At 28.2% G+C, this 15105-nt stretch overlaps 1 long non-coding RNA gene across 1 annotated transcript; it reads left to right on the forward strand.

Annotated features, from left to right (window-relative positions):
- Positions 1-10164: 10164 nt before the first annotated feature.
- On the forward strand, positions 10165-15105 carry LOC125589807. Its single transcript, XR_007325961.1, has 4 exons — positions 10165-13417; positions 13496-13573; positions 13701-14337; positions 14927-15105. It is a non-coding gene; the product is annotated as an uncharacterized LOC125589807 (long non-coding RNA).

Genomic DNA, 15105 nt, shown 5'->3' on the forward strand with positions numbered 1-15105 from the left:
TGAAACTTTTATCATTAAACTAGATATGGGTCTACGTTGCACGTATATTGTTTGATGTTTTAATTTTATAAAAAACATAAAAAATAATAAATCATTTCATTATAGTTTTAGGAATCTTTTTGCATATGTTGTGTAGAAATTATTATAGAATTAAAAAATCATTGTCCCACATAAGTTCCGGCTAATATTTATATTTTAATAATCATTGCATATATGTGAATTTGTTATCAACTTTGTATTTAGGGTTACAAAAAATACTCATACTTAAAAAATTAAACCCAATCCAACTCGAAGTAAGAATAAAAGTGAAATAGAAAAACTTAAAAATTAAATAAGGGCAATCGAGTCAGTGACAACATATTACACTTTCTTATATACTAGGTGATTTTCTCGTGCTCATGCACAAGTATAAATATTATAAAGTAAATAATTAAATATATTATAATAATTTATTAATATTTTGTTTTAAAATTTTAATTATTATGTTATTTATATTGTAATCAAATCATGCATGGTTTATTTTAATTAAAGTTATGTTATTTTAGTTAATCAATTAGATGTATAATTTTGGATATATAATATCTCGACTGTTTGGTTATTATTTGGATATATTAGATAACATTTACATTTCCGATTCAACTAAAATATTTTTGTTATACAGATTATAATTTTGATTAATTATGTTATTTCATGTAGTTTGATTCTTGTCTTAGATTTGTAATTATGTTTTAGTAAGATTATTTATTATTTAATATATGTTGTTTTGAAAATCAAATAGTAAAACTACACTAAAGTGTTGATTGATTCAAAATCATATATATAAATATAAAAATGATAGTCTTTGACACCTTATGCATATATATATACATATATATATATATATGCTATACAAAATACTTAATTGTAATAATTGGTTAATATATTTATAATATTATTTTAGAATTTCATATTTATTTAGTAATATGTTGAGTCATTCCATAATTTATATGTACAAAATAATTTATAAATAAAATATATTATTTTTATTTAATGTATGACTGTATAAAATTTTTGGATTGGTTTAGCTACTCATTTTGTGAGTATATTGTGTTACATATATTCCGTCTAATTCAAGTATAACTATTTCTAGTCTAATTCAACCAAATTGTATTAATGGTATTCATTGTATTAGTTTGGTTTTTCATATTAGATGTGTAAATATATTTTTGATTTCTTTGTAAGTTTGAATATGTTAATTTTCAAAAATAAAATGATGATAGACACAAAGTTGCATAAAAACATAGCAGATAAATTTTAAAAGGGAAGATTAATTATTTACTTTAATATCAAGTTTATTTTTCTAAGCTTTCCTTTTTATGACATCACATTATATATATAAAATATTTTCGTTTTAAGTTTTGTAAATATTTTCTTTATCATATATGTTATTTGAAAAATAAAAAAAAGAACTTAGATAAAAAAGAAAGATTAAATTAAATTTTATTCATTAAAGATATCTTAGTTTATGTTATTTAAGTTATTTTGTAATAAATTGAGAAATAGATTGATTTAAATAAAATTCTTAATAGGTATTATGTTGTTTAAGATTATCTTTTAAATGGGAAGATTATTTCTTTAATTTAAAATCATGATTATTTTGTGAACTTTCCTAATTATGAATTACATTATATATAAAACATATTTTCGTTTTTAAAATTTATAAAAAAAATTATTATATATGTTATTTGAAAAATAAAGAAAAGGAAACCTAAATAAAAAAAAGAAAAAGAAAATAAAATAAATAAAATATTTAATAATGATAATTAGATATATTTGATTCATTAAGGCTATCATCGTAATCAACCACCGTAAGAGTTAACGTGAGTACGACACGTAGAAAACTGACTTATCAAATAATATTATAGAGAAACTAATTTAATATTTTTCTTAGCTTACTCTATGTTGTTTTTCTTGTTTAAATATATTTTCATGTTTTTGTCATTTAGTGAAGTTTTCATAGTCATTGTAGGGTCCTTGAAATTTTTGTGTGCATATGTTATCATTTATATATTTTGGTTTACGTGATCTATGAATTTTTAGTTGTTTAACCAATACAAATCATTTTGGATCATAATTTTTATCATGTAATAAATGATAATGAAACCATCGATAAATGCATCTTATAGCCACACAAATTTATGTACATGTTGAAGACCATAATTCTGAATCTTGATAGTGTGAATAATAACTATCTATAAGAAAATATAGCTTCTTAACAATAGTTTTGTGAAAAACAAAATTATAGTTTGTCGTGATAAATTTTAAAATAAATAAATAAATTACTTTATTATATGCTGCAATAAGGCTGAAGAAGACACAATCTTGGAGGTAATTAAAAAGTTCTTCTAATTTAATTTTAGATATAAGACATTCAATATCATATATCATTTGGAAACTTTATATAACTTTCTAACACCACTCTCTAAATAGTAAAGCTTAGACAATAATTACTAAATCCTAAACTTAAATGTTATCGTAAGATAGTATTAAATAGTGGTATCCAAGTTATATTATTTCAAGCAATTTCTGTAGTTTTTTTCATTTTGGATTTGTAATTTTTCCTATGTAAGATTTATTATTATTTTCAAATTACTTGCTTCTCATTTTATAGTAACAATAAGGCTGATTTATTAAAATTATCTGAGGTTAAATAATTTTCTTACTTCCATTATGTTTAGTGATATATTTCCATAATAACCGTTTAAATAAAAATGAATTAAAAAAAATACTACGTAATAAAAAAATGTAATAAGATGGGGACGAAGCTTGATTTGTTTTTGACTAAACACATATAAAGATGGTTTTATTTGTGAAATAACCAAAAAATGAAAATTAATTTTGTAGAGAGAAAGGAAGAAAAAATATGAGAGGGTGTAATTTATCTTAGTTAGTGAATTATGTTTTTTTTTGTTAGTGAGTGCAATTTCCATATAAAGATCACTTACGGTGATGATAATAATAACCTTTTTTATGATAAAACACGAAAATATATATCAAACTTGTGTTTAATTTTCGTATGACCAAACACATATAAAGATCAATCACGACAACATCTTAATTTTTTTTATTTATAATTAAATAGTTTTAGTATTGTGTTTGTCATCAAATTATTTTAAAAATTTACTATTAAATAACTTTTAAAAAAAATTCTTTTTGTTACGATTAAAAAAAATGGAAAAAACTATTTTATAAATCTATTTTATCTTGAATTAAAAAGAAAAAAAATACTATCAAATACTCTTTTACATATTTTTGAGGATATTAGAAAAGGAAAATTACTATCATATAATTTTTACAATTATATTTTGTTTAGAACTTCAGAAAAATTAAATTAATATCAAATAATTATTTCTAGTTACTATTAAAGAATTTTAGAATTACTAATTTTTTACAATTTGTATCAATACTATTTTTACAATTTGTTTTTGTTAGTTTAATATTTTTAGTATCATGTTCATCATCAAATTCTCATTTTTTTTGGAATTATTATCAAATATTTTTTTTCAATTATCTTTTGGTTTTGACTTAAAAAATATGATACAAATCTCTTTTGATTAGTTAAAAAAAACAAAACTACAATTAAATATTATTTTATGGTTTTGTCTTACGATTTTAGAAAAGGAAACTTAATATTACATAATCTTGAATAATTATCTTCTGTCTATGATTTAGAAAAATAAAATTGCTATCAAATAATTATATCCAGTTAATACTAACTATTTTCAAAAGTTGCTATTTTCAAAATTCTATTATAAGTAAGAAGAAAATATATGAATTGATGTATCTTATTCCGTGAATAATGAGTCTTTTATATAGAATTACAATAGCTCGGGGACAAAGTATAACTTGGAGAACAAGTAGACTTGACAATCAAGTAAATCTAAGACTTTTCATATGGACATCACATAATATTCATAACACTTCCCCTTGATGTCCATTATACCGAAGTGCTTTCAAAACGCCGTAGGTGTTGCCTCGTTAAAAACCTTACCAGGAAAATCTAATGGGAAAAACCATGGTTAAGGGAAAAAGAGTGTAACACGTAATAACTTCCCCTCGTGTGTACGTACATACGTCGAGATCTTCGAAGTGACATAATCCGATAAGATGAAATAACTTCTTGGAAGTAGCAGGGTGTAACGTTTTGTTGAATAAATCAGGTAAGTTGTCACTTGAACGAACATGTAGGAAACGAATATCGCCATTCTTCTGCAGTACATGAGTTTTGCTATGATTTTGACAATTTTCATCGTTTCTCTTGATCTCAAAAACTTTAGAACATTGATAGACTCTTATCATTGGAATTCTAATATTCCCCTTGGGTGTCTATCATTTGTGTGCTCTTTGTTGCCTCGTTAAAACCTTGTCATGAAAAAACCCAGTGGGATAAAAACCATGATAATGAAAAAGTGTACAACCACACACACTATCATATTTCTTCCCCTGAAAGCAATATTTTCAAGATATGCATTCCAATCAGAAAAATCTCCTTTTAAAATTGAGAATATCATAATAAATCTTTCCATTAGAGTATTCAAGATTTATGGACTTCTGGTCCACAATTCTCATTTGATATAGACAATAATTTCTTAGTCTATTTGGACTTCAAACCAAATTTCTTACATACAATTGTTTAGACATCCGTGTGTACAGACAAGTTATTCATTCATAACCATAAAAGTTACTATTATGACTTTATTTCTTGTCATATGAAATTACATCTTTCAGTTATGAAAAAGATTAGTAAGTTGCTCAATAACACTTTAAATATGGTCTTAAATAATTTGCCCAAACATATATGAGCATCGTAAATAAAATCCTTTAAGGATCTCCAGTTTGAAAATACATAAAGACAATATGGTATTGTCAAGAGTTTTCTTCCAAAATATAATTTTTCTATAACTCTTCAGGAGTTTTGATTATATTCAAATCAATGATTCTATTGATCTATAATCTCTTTATAAATACAAAGATGTATTGATTAACTTCAAATACTTCAGATATCCCATAAAGCATATTTTGATTGAATACCTAGAGTTCCCGGGAACATGATTTTGACATTACCAATTCAGGGAATCTATCTTTTAAGGATTTTATCTCTTAGGGATTATCAGTTTCTAGTGGGTTGTATAATTCAAGTTCTTCCTTTATTGCCAGACTAATAAGGAACATGAAAGTAGTTGCAGCTACCATATAGACTATGTCTCTTCACGATCAATTCCATATTGATCTTTCTATGAGCAACAACTCATTTCTATGCCACTTGTTTTACACTTTTTAGTGTATTGACTACTGGTCCAAATACTTCTCTATTTCACAAGAGTTTATATCCTTATCTATTGTTTCTTTCTGATTTGACCAATCATCTCTTTGTGTATACTTTTCAATACACATTTTAGTGTATTGACTACTGGTCCAAATACTTCTCTATTTCACAAGAGTTTATATCCTTATTTATTGTTTCTTTCTGATTTGGCCAATCATCTCTTTGTGTATACTTTTCAATATACTTTTTTAAATGATCCTCTTTCTCATTAATCATATCAACTGCCACTTTGCATGCAAAATATCTTTGACGTCGATTTGCTTATTGGTTCCATTTTATTTCGTACATGACATAGCTTATTGAGATCTCTTCATTGTCTCAGGTACCTGGATTTCTTTCAGTCATGTTAATGTCTCTTCTGGAGATCATTCAAAAACTCTATTGCCTCGTTTTGACCATTATCAATATATGCTCCTTTTTATATATGAAGATTCTTATCTTAGGAACCAACATGTCTACCACGCTGAAGGCGTGACTAGTAATTTGATATTGTTCTTCTAGAACATATATTCTTATTGGAGCATTTACAGCTGGTATATGTGACTTTATCACTATATTTATTTGGGTCAACAAATGTGTCTGACAACTGCTTTACTAGACACTATAATTGAATTATCTTTTGGACTTCTATTTGACATTTTCTTTAGTTCGAGGATCATATCAACTTATTTTCTTTACCACCTTTTTGCTTTCTCCCTCTTATGTTGGAAATACTAATTCACTTTTAGCATTCATATAGAGCCTTACTATATCCTTTGGGGATGGCTTTAGATACTTAAGTATCAACGGAGATTCATATCCAACATAAATCTCCAACCTTATTAACACATCTTAACTAAGCTCTATGGTGGAGCAACTGAAATGTATATTGCACATCCAAAATCCTTAGATGGAAAATGGTTGGTTTATGACCCAATACCAATGATGGGGAGAATCAGTGATTAGTTGTTGGCTTGATGCGAATCAGTGTTGCTTAAAATGTTTAACACTTATCCCAGTGATTTTTCTATAATCATCAAAGACTTAAGACATGAATTCACCAAGATTATAAAGATGAATAGTGGGTGGTCAGTCCACTAACATCTCTTTTATTCATGCCAATTACTGCCTTTGGCTGATGAAAACCGTATAACCATTTTATCTTGTGAGCAAACAACATATGTCAAATCATTCAGAAGAATCTTCTGGATCTTCAATGACTATTTATATAAATTTTCAAATATTTTTTGCATCATTACTGAACCAAAATGATCTAAATAGTTCATGCCAAATATTTTGTAAACTTGTGGTTTACTATATATTTATCTCCATTACAGTAATCTTTGTGTAGTACAATCTATAAGAGGATGTAAGCACTTTCTCAACTATAGTTTTACTGCCTTGAGAAATATTTTTTGATTTGAAATGAATTTAACATGTCTTTCGCTTAGTGTCTCAGCATAAATGTCTCAAAATCCCACAGATTTACTTTGAGAATGATTCATCAATCTTAATTTTAGTGCAAACATAATCTTCGGGATATTTCACTTATCATAAAATGTGAGATTCATTAACTCTTCATCTCGAGATGATAATACTACAGGTTTATCAATCTCGAATGAATCTCATTTTTGAATCAACAACTTACCATACATGGGCTATGTATTCTTTGTTAGAGCGTTCTAACTTTTGAGACTTATAAGAATACAATAATATCTTAGGAACTTTAAATTGCATTCTTAGGAACTTTAAATTGCATTCTTATGTGCAGTAATACTATGTACTCTTCAGGAACATTCATATATCCTCTTCTTAAACACTCTATAAGCTTTATATTAGCTTGCTTGTACTCGTAATAATTTTCTTTCACCTTTAGATGAATGAATCATATCTCTTCTTTATTACCATTTTTATTTTCTCAACTTCAAGTGAGAGTATGAGTTCTAAATAGAAACTCTTTGGTCTTTGTTTACTGCTATCTTTATTTTCTCAACTTCAAGTGGGAGTATGAGTTCTAAAAAAAAATCTTGACCTTGACCATAACCATATATATCCACATTCACGTGTACAACCATTTTTTTATTACCAATATTATTTGTGTGAATTTTCTTTCTCAAAGTGCCATATTCTCTTCAAGAGAATAAATCATAACCAACTAAACATGATTTATGATCAATAGCTCATTGTTTTTCTGAGTCTCAAGGAGACAAGATATAAGTATAAACTTCTTTAATCTCTTTTCTCAATCTTGTGTCTGCTGGACAACATCTATTTATGTGAAAAAGTATTTTTTTTTTTTCACTATATGCATCATTAAAATTTTCTTCGAAAAAGTTTAGTTTTAAACTTAACATCCAACATAGTTGGCTTTATTTACAGACTTCGGGTACTTTTAATCTTTAGATGCAAAATACATAATGAGCTTTAGATAATCATTATACCCTTTTTTGGATTGTTCTCCAAAACTTATGGATCTCTTAAAGAACAAGCTTTTAAGCTTAAAAATCTCATATAGATAATGATAATGAAATATAATAATACAGAAATATTTATCATCAACACTTTATTATATTAAGAAATAAATAATACTTCTATATTATTTTTCTAACTCGCTGACTTTTAGTATCATACGATTAGTCATCAATATATTCCACTAGATTTAAATTAAGAATTCAAATAAAATCGGATGACATATAGATTAATACGCATAATCAAATTTTAATTGACTATGGAATCGGCGCTAGGGTTTAGAGGAATCGGCGGCGCTAGGGTTTAGAGGAATCGGCGGCGCTAGGGTTAGAAGAAGCTGCGGCGACAACGGTGAGAATGAAGTGAGATAGATAGCCGACGTTGAGAACGATGGTTTGTTCGGAAATCGTGGGAATTCGAAATCGCCTTTGAGAGAGAACTGTTAGGGTTTCTGAATTTCGCGAAAAATGAAACAAAAAAAGAAAAAATCACCTTATATATTGGGTAAATAATCCAGTTAGCTTTAAAAGTACATTGGTAAACTTTAAGGTTTCGTCCGGTTTAGACGACTTATTCTGGCTGATAATGTACAACAGACGACTTAATATTTAGTCGTCTGTTTTCAGACGACAAAATATTAAGTCGTCCTAGACCCTAAAATGAACCCCTAAACTAAAATGACTAGATTAACTAACTAACCACGTTATAAAATCAAATTATACTTAAATAGTGTTTACTATACACATAAATGAACACGCATAAGTAATTTTAAAAATTTTCAAAAACGGTTTTAATGCTTTCCAAAATCTAACCCTAAGAACACATACAATACTACAACATATGTTGATGAAACATAAACTAAAGAATATCATGACTCACTACTTTCACTCATCTATGCTGAAAACAATTGAAATTTGTTATATCTTAATTTATACCTCCTAAGACATATGTTAATTACATAATTCCCATTTTTCACTTATCAAAATATTTTTTACAAAAATTTTAAATTATGTTTAAGACTAACTGTCCAGACGACTTTCAGTTAAGTTGTCTGGACGACTTATTTTCAAGTCGTCTAAACAGACGACTTGCGAGGGGTAGAAACGTAAAAAAAATTCCGTTTTTTTATTTGGTCACAAGGGGATAGTTGTAATTTCAATAGTCTTTTAGATTACTTTTGCCTTTGACCCAAGTTAGGGTATTGTTTTGGGTTTGACTCCAAGTTTTGAGTCGCACTTGGCAATTCTCCCTAAATAATACTTATCTCAAGAATGGAGAAGTGAACGGTGAAGGGAGATCTGACATTGAGAAAACGTCGGACATTGTTCATATTCCTCAGCTGAATCTCATAAAATATCTTGTCTTTCATAAAGAATATAAAATCTAGTATTTTGCTCATGAAACATGGCTACTGTGTTAGTAAACATCAACGTATAATGCTAAAACTAAATCTATGATAATAGATCATAGTTTACCAACATTTTTTTTTTTAATTGATAAAATAAAAATGAATCAATCACCGTGTATATATTTATATAACTAGTTGTCTTCCTGCACCATGTGCAGTAAAAAAATTTAAAATATTTTTTAACAGATAAATATAATTATATTTTAAAATAAAATTTTATTAATATTTAAAATATTTTTTTCGTATAAATATTTTAATAGAAATTTAATTTAATTAAACATAAAAATTACATTTAAGAATATGCATGTATATATTTGAAATTATAATCTTAGATAGATTTTTCTATCTATTTATTTTAATTAAATATATTAAATAAATTTTTAAAAGTTTCATAATTACCAAAAAATAAAATTAAACAATATTTATAAAATTTGTAGATATATAAGAAAATAATGATTTTATGATTAAATTTTTATAATTTTCTAAACAAATTGTATACATTTTGAAAATTTTAGTAATAAAATTGTATAATTTAAAAATATATAATTAAATTATATTTCGAAATTATAATGCCATATTTGAATATATTTATTTTAATGATGATTTATGAGTTATTTCCATATTCTAAAAAAAATTCTAAAAATATAAATTGACATTAAATGTAATTTTTAGAGTTATTACCGTATTTTAAAAAGTTTACCAAAAATATAAATTAACATTAAATGCAATTGTCCATGTCATATTTGTTTTGTGAAATTGATTGTCGAAATGACATGTGGCAAAATTACTTCGCAAATATAGTCTAGGGAATTGACTGATATGTATATATATATATATATATTTAACTTCTAAAATCAAACAAAATACGATAAAAGAAAATTTGCTTAAATCTTAGTTCTTAATTCTTCAAGAGGAAATAGTTTTGCGATGGTACTATATTAGCTTAATTCTTAAATCATTAGGTCACAGCCGTAAACTTTCTTATAAGTCTAACAAATAACTAACTATATAAACCATCAAATAGTTGTGAACCAACAAAACCCTAGTTTTATTTTCACATGAACTTGAAAGATATATAAGCAACAATCGATTAACAAAATTTAATAAATTATGCATGAAAATAGTGATTCACTATTTTCAATCGTGTTTATGCTATTAGTTTCGATCTATAGTCATGCCCTATTAATAAACAGTAACGATATGCATATGTATGATTAAATAATTAGCAACTAGGTGATAACCCGCGCCCTGCGCGGAGTAAATAGATTTCAAAATATTATCACTTTTAATTTGTAGACATAATAAAAAATTAAAGTCATAGCAAGAAATACTATATGTTATAAAGTAAGGGTTAGACGAAATTTAGTATATCAATCTAAATTAAGCTGCAGAATTTTTGTTTAAAAATTGTATATTTGTTTGCATAAAATAAATTATAAATATAAAATAAAACGAAACATAAGCAATAGACTAATAAAATATAAAAGAAACAATGTCTTGAATGGTTTCAAATCGGAAACAGAGTTAAAGCTAGCCATTTGATTGCTTGAGAGAATGTTTTGATATGAGCAAAGTCGAGAAGAAAAGTGTGGTGAGTTTTCTAAATTATAGAAGCCGTATATTTATACTAAAAAGGAATCGCCATGGGGTCGGTCATATGGATTCAAAATAATGGCCGTAACTAAATCGAATATTACACATAACTTGCGCTCCAATCTTAGTCGAGAATTATTTTAATATTGTAAATAGTTAATGCAAACTTCCTTTTATCAATCGCAATTGAACAAATTCAAGAAAGTTCATGATTATTAATTGATTACAATAATTTGAACCTTAATCTACGTTCCTTATATACAAAAGTCAAGTCCTCACAAATCACGTATTATTACCATCAATTTACCAAATTTGTAATTTAAAAATATATCAAAGTTATTAGAAGTTTCCTTTTTCCCAATCATCAATCAATTTCTTCCTTGCAAATCACGTTTAAATCATGGGCAATTTGCTCCGCCATTATTTGCTTTATGCAAGCTGGCGTTAAAATCTTAATTACGATAGATCATATAAGGTAAGTTTTTATAATTGTATGCCAGAAAATCGTATTTTACCTTAGTTTCTACAACGCAAGGCGGAGATCATCTAACAATTTAATGAAACGGGGCAAGTATATGCCATATGCATGGTTCTTCTGTTTCACTATTTTAAAACAAAGTTTTCCTCTTGATATATTTTTAAGAGAACAAATATTTTTTTCGTATTTTTAAGAAAATCAATCACTTGAGCACGTATTGATCATCAAATACTTTTTAGGATTTTTCAGAAAACAAACTTTGATTGATAATCGTACATTAATTTTTTCGCATCTATATTCATTTTGAATAAAAATTAGACCACTACGTATGTCAGTAATGTTTTTGTATTGAAACAAATTAATGAAAAAACTTCAGTCAAGGTAATTAACATAATTTTAAAATCTTTGATGTAATACGTAGAACTTCGGTTAAGGTAACTAACGCAAGAAATAAATGATAAGGTTTGATGATCAACGTATATATGTGACAAATGTAGACAAAACTAAGGAAATTATAAAGTTTTGATCAATGGCATGTTGTGTAATTACTCTAGTTAACAAAGGGGTTTTAAATAGAATAGGTGAGGGAGCTTGTGGAGTTGCCACGTAAGAAATGGCACACTTGTAATAAACACATGAACTAAAGGTTATTTATTTTTAATGCTCCTCAAATAATAATAAAGGGATAAGCAGAAACAAACTAAATGCAAATGAGTTGAGCAATAATCATGGCGTCAAGTAATAACAAATTATACGAATATAAATATTGAAACTAACGAGATTGAATTTAGCTTATAAAGTCGATACGATCACATCAAAGTGATCTAATAATTTTCTTTCCTTGGAAAGAGGTCAAATAAATATTATCGACTAAAACTTTTAAACTCAATAAGCTAGATGAATCATGAGTTTGATAATAAACATGATTCTAGTATTGATAAATAATACTTCAATTAAGTATCGATAATATTAGATCCACTATTACAACCATGAATTGATAATAAACATGGATTGAAGAAAGTTTCAATAAATATTAAGAATGTAGCAGAAAATAGAATTTGATACCTCTTAGCTCAAGATTGAGAGAGTTTCATGCTGATAACGTATTATAAGTAAGAAGAGAAAAAATGAATTGGTGTATCTTATTCCATGAATAATGAGTTCTTTATATAGGCTACAATAGCTTGGGGACAAAGTATAACTAAGAGAACAAGTAGACTTGAGAATCAAGTAAATTTAAGACTTCTCATATGGACATCACATAATATTCAAAACAAATTCGTTTTTTTTGTTCAATCCCAATATATAAAAGGGATTGAGGGAGAGATTTGAAGCTATACACGTCGGATTGGAAATTCATCCAATCAGAGAGCTTAAAATTGCCATGTCACTGCTTTAAACTGGACTTGTGTGTGGGATTTCTTCAAATTTCCATCAGGCCCAACCCAGCCTATGCCGAGAAACTGTATCGTCTTCAAACATCGAGGGTCTCTCTCCCCGACTATTCCACTTTATCTTCTCTAATGTCTGATTTTTTTTCCTCAGTTACTTTCTCAATCAATAATGAACTTAAAGCTATTCTTGAATGTTTTATTCCACCTCCCTTGAATATAGCTCTCAACCTACAAATCTCCAGTCGTTGTCTACTTCTGCTGAAACCACCCCCAAGAGAGAAGCTAAGGCACATGAGGTGGTCAATGGAACCGGAGCTGAGCTTGATCAGATAAGGTCGGATGTCTAGAGTCTAGATAGACAGAAGCCATCGGCGGTGACAACTGTTCTTAACAGCGAGATAGCCAAGGCTAAAGCTAAATCGGACTGAGCCATGGAGAATAAGGCGGACTCTTCGACAATAAGTTAGCAAAGGAAGGTGAAAACTGACTATACCTTTGTTGTGGAGTTGACAATTTTGGACGAATAATGAGATTCTTGGGTTTGGTTTTGAAACATGGCTTCTCTTAAGCTTGAGCGAAGACATGAGCAACCATGAACGCGGTATGGAGAAGACCACCGATCACTTACATCGTCAAACTGTGAACTCCAAGAAGAATTGTCTGACGTGGAGATCAAAGCTAGGGCAGCAATTGGAGCTGTTGAGGCAGCTCAAAACCCAAGCAATCTCAAGGTTTAGTTTAAACCTTACTTGCAAAACTAATTTATAACTTCGTGAACTTGTTGATGTAAGGCCCTGGATTCGTTGCAGGTTATGAAAACTCAGATTATGCTTATTGCTTACGAAAGCCAAGGCCACCAACCCCATGAAGCTAACGGTTCTCACCAGGTACACATAAGCGATGTTGGTAGAAAGATAGTAGCTTTACTTGGTCATCTGTTAGGATTCCTCCTATATTAGCTTGGGATAATTATCTACTGTTAGCTTTCTTATTATAATTTTTTGTGTTTTACAGTTTCTCTACAACACTCAACATACACAAATCCATATAACCTAAACTCATTGCATAGATCCACTGCATCAAACGCGAGTTAATATATGTCCTTAAACTTTTGGGATCTTTATGATTCATTTAGTACTAGAGACGGTTTCAGTTACTAACATTTTTATACAAGTGTAAGTGTGTCCAGGTATATATAAATTGTGAGCTAATGTTACCTGGGAAGTTTGTGCTATAGAGAGAAGATAAGTTTTCGTCACTCTGGTGGAAAGAGTATGCAGATTGCAGCCAAGTCTCTCTACCACAAGTCGTTCCTAAAAATAAATCGAATAAGCATTGAAAATCATTTAGAAACTTTTGTCTCTTCTACTCTATATGAAGTTGAGGAGGAGAGGTTTGGTGTACATGTTAAGGGTGGGCTAAATGAGGTACCATCGTTCTTTGCGGTGTTTTAGAATTTTTATTTAAATGATAACATGTTGAACCTTTAGAGTCCTTATATCTAACTTATGTTTCTGACCAAGGAACCATAATACTGTTGGTGGACTTGGTGAGGAGGCATTGTTTCCTGTGTATGGAATGGAGATAATCGGCCTGTGCTTAGAGTCCAGAAACTGTTACAGAACACTTGGAGCTTCCATATCATAACAAGGTTATATATCTTTTACTGGAGTATGTATCGATTTAAACTATAAGATTTTTTTTTTTATATCTGATGCTTTTTACCGTTTTTTCGGTTTTAAGTGTCATATATAAGCTGAATCTATGTCTTGTTTTTTTTTGCTCCCTTCTCTCTTTTTTTTGTTGTTGAGAAATTCTGAAAGTCTTACACATATATACAATTGATGATAAGACAACAGACTTGAGTTTCGTTTTAACATTTTCCACCCAGGTTAGGCGCAGAAAAAAGCCTCAACCCTCTGGGTTTTTTTTTGCATCTCATGTCGATTTGCAGATTCCAGGAATGTGTGCGAGTTATCAGTTATGTGTTTAAAATTTGTAACTTCTTTTTCAGCTGAATGATTGCATAGAAAATACTATCATAAGTTGTTAATGTAGATACTTTAGTCTCTCTTTACCGGGGAGGATGATACTTGGAAAATCTTTGCTCCAAGTGGTTATGCCTGCTCTCCTAAACCTACAACAGTTCTCAAAATATTCTGAAATTAAGTCTCAGTTTTCTTCTCTATCTAAGTTCTAACCAGGGATTGTGTTTTGAAATTTCTTGTGCTTCTATTCAGGAGAACGAGCCCAAGAACTGGAGAGATCGCTAGAGCTCAAATAAAGGGTCTGCAGAGGCGCTAAATTTTAAATTGAGATGTTATCTTTTTTGTTTGTTTTAGTATATCAGTTTGGTCTATGATGTTTAAATCTATGTAAGTTCTCGATATTTTTATGATAATCCAGAAATTCCATTTGA

This window comes from Brassica napus, chromosome C7 (genome assembly GCF_020379485.1).
Source record: "Brassica napus cultivar Da-Ae chromosome C7, Da-Ae, whole genome shotgun sequence".
NCBI classification, from domain to species: Eukaryota; Viridiplantae; Streptophyta; class Magnoliopsida; order Brassicales; family Brassicaceae; genus Brassica; species Brassica napus.